Below are 5693 nucleotides of genomic sequence, written 5' to 3' on the forward strand. Positions count from 1 at the left end.
CCCACTAGGTTCTGCTAGGGTGCTACTCCTCTCCGCTCAGGGAAGCCTACTCCAGAGTCTCTTTGAAGTGTTCTGCTCAGTTTCACTAACTTAACTGCTGCTTTGTTAAATGTGTGTGTGTGTGTGTGTGTGTGTGTGTGTGTGTGTGTGTATGTGTGTGTGTGTAAGCTGTTTGTATCTCTTGATTGAAGAGTCATTATACAAAAATACAAGAACTGAGAGACCCCCTACAATGTCTGCCACAGAGGGACCACAGTTCTGTTCAAAGTCAATTTGACACTTGTCTAGCTTCATATCCCAGAAAGGTCCTATCAGCCTCACATCTACTATAACCTCATCTATATAGGATGGCTTTAATCCCCATCAAAGTCCTACCCACTACTACTTCCATCTACCACAGTCCCCATCCTCATCAGTCTTCCTTCATCTTTCACATCCTCCATCCTACCATCAAAGCATTCATCTATCACAGTCACCAATTGTCTATCACAGTCCTCACCCCATCAAAGTCTTCATCCATCTCAGCCTCTATTTATCATGCTCTCCGTCCATAGCAATCTATATCCGTCTGTTTATAAGGTTCCATCCATCCCTCACAGGCTCCATGGTGAATCCATCCATCATAGGCAACATTTGTCCATCACAGCCTCCTTCTAGGTCCCACAATCACAATTCCCATCACAATCTCTTTCCACCACGGTCTGCATCTATCTGTTGTTCCATCCATCACAATCACAATCCTATCACAATATCCATCTACACATTACAGGCTCTGTTTATTCACCGTGGCCCTAATCACCATCACAGCCCCTTCCTATCCTTCACACTCTCCACCCACCCCTCTCCTTCCATCCATCATTCTCTATCCATTCGTCAGAGTCTCTGCTCACTAGTCTCTGTCTGTCCGTGGTTGTTTCTGTCTATCAATCATGTGTCTATCCACGTATCTCAACGTACATATATCTCAGTCTCCATCAGATGCTCCCATTGTGTCAAGAAAGTCAAGCACCTCCCATTCTGTGTTTTTTGCATTACTCCCCTTACTCTGCAAAGTGGGATTCTAAGGCTCAAGAGAACTGAATTAGCTAGCTTAGAAGTCACACGAATGAGAGATAACAGAGTTCAAATTTTCAGGCTGCTTCTTTTCCACCATAAAGAAAGAAAGCACTTCGGGTAATATACGGCAACTTGGAAACTTCACAATTACCAACAGACCAGAACAGAAAGTTATTTCCTCTCACAGCACAAAATTTTGACCAATAGAGAAGTTATAAACTAATGACTTTCATGAGATTTTCCTTTTTCCATTTCTAATCCTATTTCTATCTACCTAGTTCCTTCAAGATGATCTCGTGGGGTTGTCTTAGGCCATTTGATTTCATTCCCCCCCTTCTGGTTTCCGTCTACCATCGGCCAGAGCTGCCATGTCCTGCCCATGCTCTCCCCTGTTATTCCCACTTCTATTAACTTTCCCCTCCTCCATTTTTTAAATCACAAAAACAATCACTATCTTACTCTGTTTTGTTTTGTTTTGTTTCTATCCCACTCATACCCTCAATAACTTATCTGTGCCAGGGCGCAGATCTGAAAACCATGGGACTGCTTATACAAGTCAGGTCTCTCCACCAAGCTGGCAGCAGGCTTGGCAGCAAATGTCTTTACCCACCATGCCATCGTTCCAGGACAAGTTACTTCTTAAAATGATTGGAGTCAAAGAGATGGTTGCTATTTAACTGATGTTTACTGAATTATCATAGTGGTTATCATATTCATTAGCATCATGCTATAGTGATTGTTTCCATGAACAGTATTCTACTTTCTATTTCTAGGGCAACACTAAGGAACTGAGCCTAAGGCCCGAAGTGCTAGGTGATGAGTCTAACTATCTAGCTAGATTTCCCAGTCCAACAGAGAGAAGTAACAAATTATCTCTACTTCAAACTAGTCTTTCTTGAATATTGGAAGCACTTCCACTAAAAGAATAAGTCATTACTAGCCTCCACAGTAATACCCTGCAATGAGAAGGAATTAAATGAAATCTCAGACCAAAATAAAAATCAAAAGGATGATTCTAAATATGTTCAAAGAGTGTACAGATACACTCTTCAACACATTGAAAGGAACAGAAATATCTGAATAAAATAAAGAAGTCAATACAAGATGCAAAAGAGGAATTCACTAAGGAGATATAAATACTTGGGGAAAGGTCTTCTAAAAAGACTAGTAGAAGGTACATATCTCAGCATGATTAGAGTTATATACAATGAACCTATAGCTATCATGTATGAAATTGGCCAAAACTAAAATCACAACCAAGACAAAGGTGTCTACTATTATTAAAAATAGTGCTTGAAACTACAGCTAGAGCAATAGGAGAAGAAAAGAAAATAGAGACAAAAAGAAATCGAAGACATCAGAATGTCCTTATTTGAAAATGATATGATCCTATATAAAAGAGACCCTGAGGATTACATCAACAAACTCTTAAATCTAATTATTACTTTTGGCAAAGTGGCAGAATACAAAAACAAAAAAACAAAAAAAACAAAAATCAGTGCTCTTGCTATATACCAATAACAAATATGCTGATAAATAAATCAGAGAAACAATCCCACTCATACCTTGGAATAAGCTTAGCCAGGAAAACAGGCGATCTTTACAAAGAAAACGTTGAAACATTTAAGCAAGAAACTTCAAAAGACTGAAAAATCAAAAGAACTTCGTGTTCACAGATTGGAAAATATAATGTTGTGGAAACAGCTACACCATAAGTAATCTACAAACTTCATTCAATCTTCATCAAAATTCCAATGTTATTTTTTTAACATTTTTATTGGTTCTTTGAAATTTTCATATCATGCACCACACAATCCCACTCATCTCTCCTGATACCCACCCTCCACCCTTGCGACTCCACTACAACAGAGAGAGAAAAAATCTCACTGTGGAAGCTGTAGTGTGTCACAGGGCATCCCACAGTATACCCTTTGTCCACACATCTTTGCTTGCAAATGTTCATTGCAGTGACTCATCGGTCTGGTTCGAGCCAGTTTCTGCTACTCTCAATACTGGAGCCTCACTGGGACTCCTCTCCAATACCCTCTAGCTGCCCTGTGTCATGGGGAGCCTATAGTTTTGAATCTTTAGGACCAGCCCCTTCATGTGCTCCAGCAGTTCATCGATGGGGTAGATGTTGGGGTGCGCCAACTCAACACCCTGGATCTGGGCCCGAGAGGTATCTGAGCTGGTCAGCTTATTCCCTGAGTCTCACACCCTCGGAGTCTGCTCATCAGCAAACCCTGCAACTAGAGCCAGCTCTGGGCTGCTGCTCAGGTAAAGTCCATGGCTCTCTCACCAAAGTGTTGCAGCGGGTGAGGAACATGGCTAGTTCTCCCACTCTCAGGACCCTCTAAGGCCAGCTTTCCCACCTGCCATAGGGTGAGGAAGGGGAGGAAGGCAACTCTCTCTCATCCATGCCACCACCCAGCAAAAAAGAGATAGGGACGCCTCTCCTGTCCTCACACCCTCAGGGACGGCTCACCTGCAACCCCAGCATCAGGCTAGCTCTACTGTCCTGCCCAGGTGAGGTGCAGGACCTGCTCTCCCAAGTGCTGCAGCTGGTGAGGGGTGTGGTCAGCTCTCCTGCTCTCAAGCGCCCAGGGCCAGCTTTCCCATAATACCTAGGAGAGGGGTGGAGACAGTTCTGCATGGCCCTCAGGCATCAAAATGTCCCTACCCTACAACCCAGACTCGGAATTTCTGCCTGGCCTTTGATGGTAACAGACCCGGCACGGCAGGGCCACAGACCCGGATGTGGTCCCCACTGGTAGCATAGGTCATCACCCACGACTCATATCAGGCTGTTCCTCACAACCCTCAAGTCTTCAGTTCTGCCTCTCTCGTCATTGTGCCCACACCCTTCTGCTTCTCGTTCTCTTCCATTTACCCAACACTTGCTCCTTAATGGCAGCATCGGGGATCTGTGGGTGTCTAGGGTCATCTCAGGAGTGGTCTCAGGAGTGTTATGCCCTGTTAGTTTGCCAGGTAGGGGTCATCTCAAGCATGGTCTGACTCCTTCCCCCTACCAGGTCTGCGTAGCACTGGACTAGTGAGCATCTCAGGCTAACTCCCTGTATGAGCCCCATGGCGCCAGTCTGGGGATCATCTTGGGTTCACTCCTCACCTGGCCCAGACCACAGAAGGGGCCCCTTGCAAGGGTCATCTGTCTCAGGCTCGCTCACACCCAAGGTTCCAGCTTGCTGCCCATCCTGGGAGCCTGCCTGGGTCTGCTTGGCATGAGACTGGTGGTCATCTCAGGCTAGCTCCTTATCCGAGCCCTCTGACTCCATACTGGTGGTCATCTCAGGCTAGCTCCTTAGCCAAGCCCTCTGACTCCATACTGGTGGTCATCTCAGGCTAGCTCCTTAGCCAAGCCCTCTGACTCCATACTGGTGGCCATCTCAGGCCCCCTTTTATCAGGGAATATTAGGCTATTAATCATTCAGATGTTCACAGGTCAGAACACTAAATGTAGACATAGCCTCTCTCCTCTCTGCCACCTACTGACACACATGTGACACAGCAGTCACACCTAACAACGCCTCTAGAGGCACCCGATGTTATTCTTTTCAGGCACAGGAAAGGGAAAAAAACTTAAAATTAATGTAGAAGGGCTGGAGAGATGGCTCCAACCGTTTATAAAGAGCCTTTGATGCTCTTCCCAAGGACCCAGTTTGGTTCCCAGCACCCGCACGCTGGTTCACAGCCACCTGTAACTCCAGTTCCAGGAATCTGACCCCTCTTGTGGCCTCCACCAACACTGCATGCATATGGTATACTGCAAATCACACATAAAGCAAAATAAAAAATAAAATCCTTCAAAAGATAATAGGGGAACACAGAAGAGCCCAGATAGCCAGAGAAATACTGAGCATACAGACGGACGCAGAGGTAATAACTACACCCGATCTCAGGTTATATTGCAGAACAATAGTAATCAAAACATCATGGAATTAGCACAGAAAGTGACACACCGATCAGTGGATAGAACAGAAAATGCATTCTGAACCCACAGGGACAGAGCCACCTAATTTTATTTTATTTTATTTTATTTTATTTTATTTATTTATTTATTTATTTATTTATTTATTTTGGTAAAGATGTGAAAATAATACATTGGAAAAAAGACAGCCTCTTTAACAAATGATGCTCGTAAAAATTAAATGTCTGCCCTTGTTCAACTTTGTTCATAGCAGCTTTACTCATAGTATCCAGGAACTGAAGACAACCTAGATGTGCCTCAGCCAAAGCTGAACAAAGAAAATGTGGAACATGTATACAATAAGGTATTGTTCTTCTTGTTTTAAAAAAATAGCATCATCAAATTTGCAGGTAAATGGATGGAACTAAGAAAAAAAAACCATCTAAAGTGAGGTAACCCAGACCCAGAAAGACAACTATGATGTGTACTCATAAGTGAATGTTAGCTGTAAAGCAAGAGACAGTCACGCTGCCGTCCACAAACCCATGAGGGCTTAGGGGAGGATGAAAGAGCTTCCCTGGGGAAGGGAGGGGATAGGTTTCGTGGGTGGACTGGGGGTGGGTGGGATTAGGAACAGGAGAGATCAGATTGGAGAGAAGGAGAAAATGCTGGAGAAAGTTTCGTTTGTGAGGTGGAAATGTAGCGCAATGGG

General features: G+C 44.1%; 1 non-coding gene across 1 annotated transcript; it reads right to left on the minus strand.

The window, feature by feature from the left end:
• Positions 1–4481: 4481 nt before the first annotated feature.
• On the minus strand, positions 4482–4614 carry LOC127681923 (small nucleolar RNA SNORA17). The gene has a single exon (XR_007977262.1). It is a non-coding gene; the product is annotated as a small nucleolar RNA SNORA17 (small nucleolar RNA).
• Positions 4615–5693: the final 1079 nt, after the last annotated feature.

The sequence above is a fragment of the Apodemus sylvaticus genome, chromosome 3, assembly GCF_947179515.1.
Source record: "Apodemus sylvaticus chromosome 3, mApoSyl1.1, whole genome shotgun sequence".
NCBI classification, from domain to species: domain Eukaryota; kingdom Metazoa; phylum Chordata; class Mammalia; order Rodentia; family Muridae; genus Apodemus; species Apodemus sylvaticus.